Source organism: Oryctolagus cuniculus, chromosome 8, assembly GCF_051225735.1.
Source record: "Oryctolagus cuniculus isolate XC-2025 breed Fujian yellow rabbit chromosome 8, ASM5122573v1, whole genome shotgun sequence".
NCBI lineage: Eukaryota > Metazoa > Chordata > Mammalia > Lagomorpha > Leporidae > Oryctolagus > Oryctolagus cuniculus.
This window is the reverse complement of record NC_142874.1, coordinates 63547265-63561355: the sequence shown is the minus strand read 5'-3', so window position 1 is coordinate 63561355 and position 14091 is coordinate 63547265.

Genomic DNA, 14091 nt, shown 5'->3' with positions numbered 1-14091 from the left:
GATTAACTAAGTGAGCCATGGCGCTGGTGGATCATTAGCATCTTAAACTGAAATGCTCTGAATTCTGAGCTGAGAAGGCCAACAAGGAACTCAAGAAATTAAGACAAATGAATATTTTCTAAATCAGCAATCATTTTACTATTTTTTTTAAAATTATTTATGTTATAAAAGTTTCAGGTATATCATATATACAAATTTAAAAGCACAGTGATACTTCCCACCATACCATCCTTCCTGCCCATGTTTCAACCTTTCTTCTTCCTCCCTCTCACATTCCCACTGTTAATTTTTGCAGATCTACTTTCAGTTTACTTAGTGATAATAAAGCAAAACCTACACTACGTAAAAGAGTTCAACAAATCATTTAAGAAAAAAACAAAAACAAAAACAAAAACCACTGTTCCTCCACAGAAGATACATGTGCTATAAACAATCATTGAATCTCAAAGTGTCCACTTCACTCCAATATATATCATTTCAGGTACTGTATTATTTACGTCAGTTCAGGGAAATCATATGGTATTTGTCTTTTTGGGACTGACTTATTTCACTAAGTATAATATATTTGTGTCCATTTTGCTGCAAAAGACAGGATTTTACATTTTTTTTCAGCTGAGTAGTCCTCTATACTGCATATATGCCATAATTTCTTATCCAGTCAACAACTGATAGACATCCAGGTTGATTGTACATCTTAGCTATTGTGAATTGAGCTGCAATGAACTTGGGGGTGTAGATAACTCCTTCATATGCTGATTTATTTTGGTTTGGGTAAAATCTCTGGAGTGGAATGGCTGGATCATATGGTAGGTCTGTATTCATATTTCTGAGATATCTCCATACTACTACCACAGTTACTGTGCCAGTTTACATTCCTATCAACAGTGGATTAGGGTACTCATTTGAATTTCCTCTTGAAAAATGCCTGTTCAAGTTATTTGCCCATTCTTAACTGGATTGTTTGTTGGTTATTGTTGAATATCTTGAGCTTTTTATAAATTATGGATGTTAATTAACCCTTTATATATATCTTTATTTATATCTGTCAACCCTTGCTTAATTTGCAAATATTTTCTCCCATTCTGTCAGTTGTTTTCTGCCTGGCTTATACATTGGTAAGGTGTGGAGATTTAAAAAGGATATAAAGAATAAAAGCATTCACCTTTTTATGAAAAATACAAAATTATAATTGTTATAAAAGAATAATTAAAAAAACCTCTGTCTACAGATACTATTTGCATTATTCAGAAAAGAAAATGTAAATGTAAAATGTAAAGCTTGAAAAGTTCACAAGATGAAATAGCATTGGAAAATAGTAATCTAGGAAGTTAGAACACATATGAAAATTTGGAGCATGTTTGTAGGGTTCCACAGAAGCCAGACTTTATAAAACGAGAAACTAAAAGGACACTTTATTTAGCAAACCAGAAAATGGACACAATGATTTATGGGGCTTTAGTGGACACAGTGATTGCTCTCCAGGTCCACCCTTTACCTAGTACCTAAAAAATCTACATATTGATAGCCAGGGGTATTCAGGGACTGTAATTTCATGATATGAGCCAGAAATTTCAGTTTTAAAATATCCAAAAACTTTAAAAATATATGTAATTTGTCCCATAGAATGTTGCTTTGTCCCATAGAATGTTGGATTTCATGTTCCTGTGCCTTGTTCATTGGCATTTGGTACTCAAACTTAGGTCTCAGAATTCTAAAAAGTTATAGAAAAATAATTTTTCAAGCTAGTATATGTAATGTTCAAATATTCAAATTTAGGTTTCAAACTTACAATTGATGTATAGCAGCAATAAACAGTTACTGTGCTAACAATTTTGGATTCCATTTAAGCTTGAAATAAAGTGAAATGATAGGTGCAAATTTAAAGAAAAAGAACAAATCACAAATAGATATGGCATGGTTGATTTTCAAGATAGCAAAAACTTATAAACATTAAAATACAATTTAAATAACAACTTCAGCTAGTTATAAAAACTTCAAGGTATTAATCAAGTAACTTATATGATAGTGAGTCTGACAGAATAATTGCCCACTTAGTCATGAGATACAGGTTTCGCAATATAGCCTTAGGCCCAACATCAAAAGTAAGCATTCTTATGAGCAAATCACAATTTGTTGAAAGCATTGGCCATCCATGTACACTGTATGCAAAGAAATATTCATAGCATGGTTGAGATCATGTGGAACTCTTCTCTGCATACTTCCCCGGCTTCTACTCAGGCAAAGATGTAATTAACATATGCTTTCAACTGAAGAGAAATTTTAAAGACCCATTAATTATCGTTAAATTTTTCATTATGTTTAAAATCACTGAAATGGAAAGATTAGAAATGGAACTACAATTCTAAGGTTGAAAGCCATGACTATTTTACTATGTCTGCTGCTTTGTCAGAATTTTAAGAAAAGATTGAACCAATTCTCCAGTGTGCATTTTGCTAGCCATAGAAAAATGATTTTAATCATCTTTTTAGCACTTAAATGTTTATTTTAATTTCATTTAATTGTGTTTGCCTTTGAAAGTTTTCTTATTTGGGTATATAATAAATTCTCAAAGTATTGTTATTTATAGTGTCCTTGTTAATTTTCTAAATCTTGAGTGTCAATAAACAGAAATATTCCAAACAATCTTTATAAGAATTGAGGGATTTTAGATGTTCGATGAATTATATTAGGAAGTTACACACAATTTGAATATTTAAAGTAGTATTAGATTATTCCATTCCTTCCTTTAATTCTCTCATATTGACAATGTTGAAATTTATCTGAGCTGTGTGCTCATTGAAAATGATGGTGATTAAGAAACTGCTGCCATTTTTAGTTCCACTATATTGTTTTCTGTCACAGACTGCCCCTCCCCCCAATATGGCATAAATAAGACTTGTGGTTGATACTGAGGCCTTGCAAATTCCCATTCTTGGTCTCATAATTGCTTAGCTGAACTATGTATTCCCCAGGCAATCTGGAAGAAAATTTCTTGATGTATAACAAGACCAAAATTTAGTTAGATTTCTCTTCTCTTTTTTTTTTTTAAACTTTTATTTAATGCATATAAATTTCCAAAGTACGACTTATGGATTACAATGGCTTTCCCCCCGTACCGTCCCTCCCACCCACAACCCTCCCCTTTCCCACTCCCTCTCCCCTTCCATTCACATCAAGATTCATTTTCGATTATCTTAATATACAGAAGATCAGCTTAGTATACATTAAGTATGGATTTCAACAGTTTGCTCCCACACAGAAACATAAAGTGAAAAATAATAGATGATTTTTTAAAATGATGATGAAATCAGAGCAGACCTATTGTCATGTTTAATCCCAGTGAGAGTCAAGTTGGGAATTGATAATTTTTTTTTTTTTTTTTTTTTTTACAGAGGATCAGTTTAGTATGCATTAAGTAAGGATTTCAACAGTTTGCACCACCATAGAAACACAAAGTGAAATATATTGTTTGAGTACTCGTTATAGCATTAAATCTCAATGTACAGCACATTAAGGATAGAGATCCTACATGAGGAGTAAGTGCACAGTGACTCCTGTTGTTGACTTTACCAATTGACACTCCTGTCTATGGCATCAGTAATCTCCCTATGCTCCAGTCATGAGTTTCCAAGGCTATGGAAGCCCTCTGAGTTCTCTGATTCTTATCTTGTTTAGACAAGCTCATAGTCAAAGTGGAGGTTCTCTCCTCCCTTCAGAGAAAGGTACCTCCTTCTTTGATGGCCTGTTCTTTCCACTGGGATCTCACTCGCAGAGATCTTTTGCCAGAGTGTCTTGGCTTTCCATGCCTGAAATACTCTCATGAGCTTTTCAGCCAGCTCCGAATGCCTTTAGGGCTGATTCTGAGGCCAGAGTGCTATTTAGGACATCTGCCATTCTATGAGTCTGCTGAGATTCTCACTTCCCATGTTGGATCACTCTCCCCTTTATTTACTCCATCAGTTAGCGTTAGCAGGTACTAGACTTGTCTATGTGCTCCCTTTGACTCCCAGTCCCTTCACCATGACCAACTGTGAACTGAAACTGATCACCTGGAACAGTGAGATGGCATTGGTACATGCCACCTCGATGGGATTGAATTGGAATCCCCTGGTATGCTTCCAACTCCACCACTTGGGGCAAGTCAGCCTGAGCATGTCCCAAATTATACATCTCTTCCCTCTCCCATTCCCACCACCATGTTTTTAAGCCCCAGAATTTTGAGTTTCTCCTGAAATTAAGCAATGACTGTCCCCACCTAAGAGCAGAAAATAACATAGGTTACTCAGGAAAGTAACCTATGTTCATGAGTTGCACCCAACCCACTCTCCCACACCTGATCTCTCTTAGCCTATTTCTTCCCTTTAAAAAACCCCTTTCTTTCTGACCAGTGACATACTGGAAAATATGAATAGGTGAACTTCAAGATGGTCTATTTGCTAAACACAAAATCTTGGTAAAAATACGGAAGTGATTCAAGGAAGTGAGATAGATCTTTTCTATACAACAATGAGATTTGTATCTCTGTACTTATCACTGATTCCTGGCTAAAATTTTTTAGATTGACTCCATATGGTCTCCATTCATATTTGTCTACATGTTTTACATGTTTATAAATTTGCATGTGTGCATTTTTAATGTATGCTATATATGGAATATTTTCCTACTCTCAGATGGTATTATTGAATTATTATTTTTAAATCCTTATTTGCTTAGTGATAATCATTTATATAAATTAGATCTTCCTATAATTCCAAGAAATTTAAAAATATCAAACTTTTAATACTTTAAAAAGCATTTTATGTAAATTAACTATAATATTTTAACTGAATATACACTTTAATATATACTATTTAATATAGTATTTAATATTTATATGTTATTTAATATACATTTAATATATATTTAAAATATATTATTTAGAAATAAATCATTCTTGGTATATTAATGAACACATTAATTTTTAGCAAATTGAGAAGTTGTACTATAAAGAAGTATATAACTCTAACAAATTGTGATGTATATATATTCATAAGCTCTGCTTGTGTGCTAGAGTATAAAAGTAGTACATATAATTTAAAATTATTCACATCATAGTTTTTATGTGATATGGAAGTTGCTGTAATTAAAAATATGCATAAATGAGAATCCACTGAAAGAAATAACAGAAAGGAAAACCATTAGTATGCAAGGTATTAAGGATTTGTTTTTCTTAAGGGAAAAAGAGCTGTTTTTGTTAAGGAAAATAGCTGTTCTTTTTTTCAAAAAGAGAAAGAAGAAAGCGTAGATTAAAATTTGAATGGATATATGAAGCTTTTTTGTTTTTTTTCTGTCTTGCATTGTGGCACAGAGAAATAAGCTACCATTTTCTTTCAAAAATAAGCCACCATTTTCAATGCCAGTATTTAGTTTTGAAAATCAAGTTCAAATCCCATCTATTATGCTTCCAATCTGGCTTCTGTCAATGCTCCCAGGAAACCAATGGAAGATGGCATAAGTGCCTAGGCCCTTACCACACATGTGGCAGATCATGATGGAGTTCTTGGCTTTGGCCTGCCTCAGAGCTGATTGTTGAATCCATTTGGGGAGTGAACCAGTGGATGGAAGAGAATCTCCCTCTCTTTCTTTCTTTCTGTCTCTGATTTTCACATAAATAAACATGTTTCTGAAAAGTTAAAGAGTTGTTGATTTGGAAAGTTACATCTGATAAAAGGTTAACAACTAGAAAAAAATGGAGCCAAACAATTCAATATTAGGAAAAATAGCACCAAATAACCCAATTAAAAAGTGGACAGCAGGTCATTTGAGGAATTGACATTCCTCAAAAGAAGACATACAAGTGGCCAAGGGCCCATTAACATTCTTTAACATCACCAATCATCAGATAAATTCAAATCAAAACCACAGCAAGATACAGTTGTTTGGAATAGGGATGCTGGGATTTATAATGGAGTGCCTGGGTTAGAGTCACAGTGCTTGGCTACTAATGTATACCCTGAGAGTAGTGAGTTATGGCTACAATAATTGAGTCTCTGATATCCATAGGGGAAGTTTGAATTGAGTTCCTGACTCCTTGCTTCCACCAGACCCTCGCCCACATGTGGCAGTCATTTAGGGAGTGAAGAAAAGTGTGGAAAATTTCTGTCTCTCTCTTTCTCTGACTCTTTCTCTTTCTCTTTCTTTCTCTCTTTCTCTGTCCCTCACTCTCTGCCTTTCAGATTAGTTTAAAATAATTTTAAACAGCAAAAACAAACTCTACTGAGATGTCATTTCAATCCAGTTACTTGTTATTATCAAAAAGACAAAGATAACAGTGCTGGCAAAGATGAAGAGAAAAGCAAACCCTTGAACATATTGTGAGAATATATATTTGCACAATCATTGCAGAAGTCAGTATGGAGTGTCCTTAAATAGCTAGAAATATAACCACAATATGACCAAGCAATTCCAGTCCTTGTTGCTGCTCGTCATGGGGCAGCAGGTCCGACAGAGCTCCTCTGAGCCAGCCTGGGGAGCTCGGGGCCGAGCGGGATGATGAGTGTCATCAAAGGAACCACACCAGAGCCGGGAGATCAGTCAACGCCCAGGGCACAGCTGGGTTCTCGACTTTATTCGGAGGGGGAAAAGCTTTTATAGACATAGAAAGGGGGCTGTCCAGGGCACAAGGGAACCGAGCCAACCAGCTGAAAGGTAAGGCAGGACACGAGCTGAGCACATCCTCAAGGGCCAATCACAGCCAAGGACTCATACTGTTCACGAGTACTGAAGTCTCTTGTCAGGCTAGGTACCTCCCCCAGGGGCCATCTTAGATTGTTGGAAACACTGAGTCACTGGGATGCGGAAGTGCAGCAAACTCGAGCAAAGGCTTAGCGGCCTTGTGGAGCAAAGGCTTAGCAACTTAGTTTCCTTTTCGATTGGAGCCCCCTCACACAGGATATATATGCAAAGGAAATAAAGTCAGTCTTTCAAAGAGACAGCTGCACTCCCCATGATTATTGCAGCATTATTTCCAATAGCCAAGAAATGGAAAAATGTGTCTATCAATTGATGAATAGATAAAGAAAATGTGTTACATATACTCAATGGAATACTATTTAGCAATAAAAAGGATGTCACTTGTCATTTGAAGCATGACAGAACTGGAGATCATAACAATTATTTAAATAAGCTAGACACAAATAGAGAGATACAACATAACTTCACTCATCTGTAAAATCTGAAAGAGTTGATCTCACAAATGTTGAGTAGAATGGTGGTTACCAGAGATGAGAGTCTACAGGAGAGAGGGGGAGGGGGAACAGTTGTTTAAGGGGTAGTAAGTTATAGTTAGATAGGAAAAAGAGGTTCTACTGCACAAAAGGGTTACTATGGAGAACAATAATACACATTTTTAAAAAAATAATGTACTTTCATAAAAATGGCTTAAAAAAGGATTTTTAATGCTTTAATAATAAAAAAGATAAATGTTTGATGAGATAGATACATTTACTCTGCATCACACAATTATTTATGGATGAATCAAATCATCACATGGTACTCAATAAACATGTAAAATTATTATGTACACATTAATTAAAAAATAAAAAGTTGAAAAATATTTCTGTAATTCACTATTAATTTTATTTTATAATACAATGAATTTTTTCATTAAATAGAAAGTTGCAGGTGGTTTGTAAAAAGGGAGAGTCATTTATTATGATCAAAGCTAGGTTAGATTTCATGAGTGAATTTATAATAAGGCAACTTACTGTCAAATGTACAGAGCCAAGCTAGAATTTCATTTTCTCTCTGTTAAAATGGAAAAAAGTTTTAGGGGGTGTTGGTCTACTTTTAATAAATTTACAGAAGATTATTCTTTTGACTAATCTGAATCAAAGGCAAGTATCCAGTTTCATCTGAATAATTTTCTTGTGCTTTGGGTGGGTTTATCAAATCCTTAAATATTTAAGGATACCAGGTTTTTTTCACCTTTGAACTAAAGTTCTGTACAATCACGTTAGCTACTATATTTACTTTTAGTTTGTTTATTGATCCTTCTATTAGTTGAGTAGCCAAATATTTTCTCACTAATACATAATCCTATCTAATGGTGTTAAATCTGTTTAAATTTTGATATTTTGTCTTCCCCAAAGAAATTCTAATTGATTTTTTTTGCACTTAAATCAGTCTTTGGGATTTCCTAGAGGGTACTGTAGCATAATAAGATTTCTTCTTTCATCTTATGAAAAGAGAGTTACTATAGATAATATGTTATTTGATATAAGTTGCATGGGCTACATTGTCAAATCGGAAGATATGATAAGCATTTTCCAGGGGTAAATTGGTAGTTTGGATAATATTCAGAAATTTCCTGAATTCTCTGCAGATTTCTAAGCTCCCTGTAATGTGATAAGCATATAACTATCAAATTCTGGGTCTGTTTTGCCTAATATTGGACAACAGCAATATCATGTTATGACTCTCCCATTCAGTTATTTATAATAAATAACTTCTTTATTTATAATAAATAACTTCTTTGACTTGAATCAGTATATTCTAACTTAATGGTTTTCAACTGAGGATTCACACTATTTTGGGGGTTTTATTAATATGCAGGACCTACTCCAGTTACTGAATTGCTTTTCTTGACACGATTGATGTATTTTTATATATTTTATGTTATTATATTTATGGTATAGTAAAACTCAGAATTATTAGATATTAAACTCCTCATGTTTTGAACATATAAATAATAAATTTATCCATTTTTCATGTTATATTCATATCTATTCTTATTTGGAAATACATTTAATTATTGTGATAGGTATTTTCTGTATTATTGTTTTGTTTTACTTAAAAGGCAGAGCTTATCAGAGAGAAGCAGAGATAGAAAAAGACTTTCCATGCACTGGTTCATTCCCCAAATGACAACAGTCATGTTTAAGCCAGGCCAAAATCAGGAGCCAGGAACTCCATCCTGGGTTTCTACATGGGTGAGAGGAGCCCAAGTCCTTGGGTAATTATCCACTGCTTTTCAAGATACGTTAGCAGGAAGCTGAATCAGAAGGGAAGCATCCGGGACTCAAACTGGCACTCCAAAATCACATCACAGGTGGAGGCCAAACTCTCTGTGTCACAATGCTGGCCCCTGTCTAAAATTTTTTGATTGAATTTGTTTTCAAGAAAATTTCATTGAAAATTGCATCAGTTTTATAAGGAATTTTTACCACATCTAGTTATTTTCAGAGTTGTTTACTTCTTCTCCTTTTATTCTCACTTTTGAAATCCTTATAATTTTATGATTAGAGAATTTACCCTATTGGTGACAGTCCCCAGTTAATCATCTTAACTAAGGTATGTTTGAACCATTTTCCATTGTGTTAGTTTTATCTGCAGTTACCTATCCTCCCACTTATCCTACAGTAGGTTCTATTTGTCTCTCAATTGGAAAATTTATTTGTGTTTATACAGTAGCTTTCTTGGGTCCTCTAATAATGACTCTGTCCTTTGTTCTAGACCCTGTCTAGACCACTTTATTCCTCATTCCTTTATAATCATAGCCTCTACTCATACATCAATGGCTCTACTCTCGACCTGTGTGTATTGATGGTCCTCTACCCTGCTTAATGTTGTATGATTGTTCACAATTTCTGTACAGAAAAATCCCTCTACCTGCAAAAGATGAGTGGACTTTCTCCCAGTCTTGGTTGGGATCAGTTTAGTCTTCACAAGGGGTCAGAGGACCTCCCCCCATTTCCTCTCCTCTATGAAATCCTCTCTTTATTTGGTTAATGCCACTCTTAGGATTATTGGTTGCTATTCTCACCCTAATACTTGAAACTAAAATTAATAGACATCTCCAAAGATTTCCTGGTTCTCCCAGTTCCAATAAATTTCAAGTTATTATTATAAGTGAACTTTTAATTAACACATTTCATTCTTGTTTTATAAGGTTTATTTACCAGACATTGTACCAAATTGAATTCTTGGTTCCTTAAAGCTAGATAATCTTTATTAGTAATTTCGTTTTTGTATCCCTTTTAAAAAATGCTCACTCAGTAGGCACAGCATGCAAGTGTTTCCCGTTCATTGTTACAATCAGGTGTTATCAACCTCATCACACCCAACATGAAGAATGACATTTTAGACACATCCTGAGACATGTGTATCCACTAATTGGCTATAATATTTGGAAAATAGCTATTTAGAATTTTAACTTGTGTGCACAAAGTTATAATTATTTGGTCAGAATTCCTGAAGTGGCTCACACTGACTTATGGGACTTGAAGAGCTCTGTCTGTGTTCCGCTGCTTCAGGATAGTTGGATAGATAGTTGGATAGATGGACTGCAAGTCCATAACCACCAGCCTGACCTCTACCTGCCTTTTAGGACATGGAGAAGGATCCCGCTACATCCTGCAGTTCTTGAACAATGATTGGTTCTATAAGTGCCAGGGACGACTATACGCAACTTATGGGTCCTGGGGGAGGCCCTGTCTTCATTGCTCTGCCACAAGATCCTGGCTTCAGTCAGATCACAATCTCCATGCATAACTTGTACTAGCCCACTCGGTGTGGGTAAGAAACCCACAACATTCTGCATCTCTGGGGATCTATGGCTGTAGGTTCTGACAGTCCCAGGGACACCTGTACCTGTCCAGTAGTTCTTAGCATAAAATTGCTAATTGCTAATATTCGGTAGAAAGTAGGTGAGTTTTATTCATAATACAGCTCTGCAAATATCAGTCCTTCCCTACCCATTTATATTACACACCATGAAACAGAGGCAAGAAGTAAACAACTGGCTTAGACTCAGTTCACATAGTGATCATATTATTTTCTGAGATCTGTTGTGGAAAACTACTTATTCCTTTTTCTTATATTTGTTATATTTGCTGATGACAGTTTTTCTTCTATTTGTAGTTTCAGCACCATGTCAAATAAAGAAAACTATTGTTTCAGACTTTAGTTGGTTTTTCTACTAGATGCACCATTACTGTGCTAGTTACTAAGCAACAAAATCCCTGCCTTGTCCCTATATGCTTGATCATCTGTTTTCTGAGGGAATATAGTATTAGGGAAGAGTAGGATTAAAGGGAGCAACTACAAAATAAGAAAAACAATCATAGGTTGTTATCAGGCCCAGGCATGGTCACAACACCAAGAAGATTTGACTTGCTTTCAGACATATTAGTTAGAATTCAGTTATTAAAATAAAGAAGTCAAAAATATAATAGCAAAAATAGAGAAATTTATTTATCTTCCATATAAATGAACAGAAGTAGTAGATACAAAGTAGGTAGGGAGGTCCTATCTCTGTGTTCAAAATAATCATTTCATAAGGCAGATAATTTACACCATAAATAAGTCACAGGGTAATGCATAGTCTGGAAAACACATACATATTTCCGAGGCCATGGCCTAGACAAGAACATCATGCTTCTCATATCTTATGGCCAGAGAATAATACATATGTTCACATTAAGTTGCATAAGATGCTGGGAATTATAATCTCTACTCAAATCCATTTCTGTTTTTATACAGAGGCAGTATAAATACTAGTAGATGGTAACAAAACTGCATTCAAGCTGAAATAGAAATAAGGAATGAGCAGTGATTTAAAAAGAGTTATGCTTACAAATAATCTATGTGTTTTCAAGAACCATGTGTCCTTACATCCACAAGGTACAGAGACAGCAAGAGAAAGGAAAGATGCAGGAAAGAGTAAGGGCACCTTTATTTGCCTTCGTCTGACTCTCTGACAATACTAAAGGGCCTGAGAAGATTCTCAGTATGGCCTCAATTATTTAACTTAGAGGTGGATAAATGGTATGCACACAATAGAGTGAGCTCATTAAATTTCTGATTTCAACTGTCCATTTTTGACTAAATCTAGAGATGTGAATCTGCCCCTGGAGACTTAAATTTTCAAACTGAGATCGGATTATTTAATAATTTTTATTTGAAGAAAATTATGATGAGCTTGAGTAGAATAGTTTATTATATGTTTGCAAAAATTCCATCTGATAGAGTAAAACTTATATTAATTGAAAACCACAGTAATCTCTTAATTTGCTCATTTAAAATAAGTACAATTTCTAAACCCCAAAAATATGCTATTAAATAACATGTGGCTCTATTTTCCTTTGGGGCATAGTTTCTTGTCTCTTATTTTATCATGAAATATTAAACATATAATTTTTTCAAACTCTGAGAATTTGAGTATAATATGCAATACTTTTTACCCAAATGTAACTAAACTCATTCTATTCATTTCATTTAATTAAATCTAAAATTATGCTCAATTATTCCTTCATTGTATTTTACTTATTTTAGTAATTATAATGACTCATCACTCTTCTCATCATCTTGGATATTTCTATTTATGATTCTGTCAACAAAATGTCAAAATAATCCATTTGGTTGAAGGTAAAATAAGCTTTCAGAAGTTATTGAAAGGTTATGAACAAAATGTTTAACTTTCTTCAAATTATTTTGAAGTACTCTGGAGAATATATACAGCTATTCTTATAGTTCCAAAACTTGAAATATTAAACAAGAAAAGTGGCTTCTGATATCTCATAAAATGCTAACTGGCACATGCTTTGGGATCTGTTCCATATAATATAATGCAGAGAAATTACAGAGAAGCATAGATTTGAAGGATAAATAGAGAATAATGAGTAATCTGGGAGATCATAGGGTGCTGTGAATTGGCTCCTGTATACAAAGGGGTGAGGGTGGGAGTAGAGGAATTAGCATTTGCTTTAAGAGTATCCTGGGGAAAAGGTACTTGGCACTTGAATCTAGAATGGGTAAATGTTTTAAAATTCCAACATTAGAATCATATATTATCTTGGAAATGATCTTCTTGCCCTCAGGATAAACAATGGACTTGATGACCTGAATCACTGGGGGAATTGCTCCACCTTCACCTCTACACCCAGGGGTTGGTGATATGCCACTTAGGTAGAAAGATATTTCTGAGTACTTCTTTTAATAAGAATATTTTTGGAAAACAAATGTCTAATACTCTCCCAATATCCACTCAATTTTTCTTCTCTTTGGTAGTAGAGCCACCTGAATTTTAGCAGACCATAAATCTGCCCTACAAATAATATATTTTTAGTTTCTCTTGCCAGTAAATGTGGTCCTATGATGCAATCCTGATTCATGGACTGTAAGTCAAAATGATGCTTATTTTTATTTTTAAAAGTTTTATTTAAGTGATAAAACTTTATGTATTCAATATATAAAAACTTCAGGAATAAAGTGATGCTCCCCACCCTCCCCTCCTTCCTCCCATGCACATTCCCACCCTTCTCTCTCCTCTCTCTCTCAAAATATTGTATATAACTTCTAGACTGTACCTTTATAAAGAAAAAAATCTTGTATCCTTTTGGTCATAAAAATGTCTTCACATATGGCAGCAAGCTTGGACCCAAGCTTGCCCTGAGTGTTTCACTTACTCTATGTGAATAAATATCTTATTCCTGGACGACTCCTCTTTGGATTGTTGTTAAGTGAGAAAGGAATATAATTCTTTGTTGTTTATGTCATTGCAATTTGAAATCTCCTACGTAGAAATTTAGCCTAGTCTCTAAGTAACTCAAGATATAAAGAAGAATCCAGGACCATATGTGCAGCCATATGTGTGATCAGGTGGTATGGCAAGACATGGAGTTGATCAAAAGGTTTCTAAGCTCCTGGGCTTCTTCAGTATGGGACTCATAACATAAACGTCACATAGTGTCACCATGATAGGTAGAACCAGGACCCACTTATTTCTTTGAATACAATTATAAAAATGTATAGGTGATTTCACTACAGAAACCTATACTTACCAGCCAATATAAGCAGATATTGGAGCAGTAAACACAAATAATTGGGTTGTTGATGTGGCATATCAAATAAAGCCACTATTTCCAACGCCTGCATCCCATATGGGCACTGATTCATGCCCTGGCTGTTCCACTTACAATCCAGCTCCCTGCTGGTGGCCTGAGACAAGCAGCAGAGGATGGCCCAAATGTTTGGGCCCCTGCCACCATGTGGGAGACCCAGATGAAGCTCCTGGCTCCTGGCTTCAGCCTGGCTCAAGTGTGGCTCAGTGCT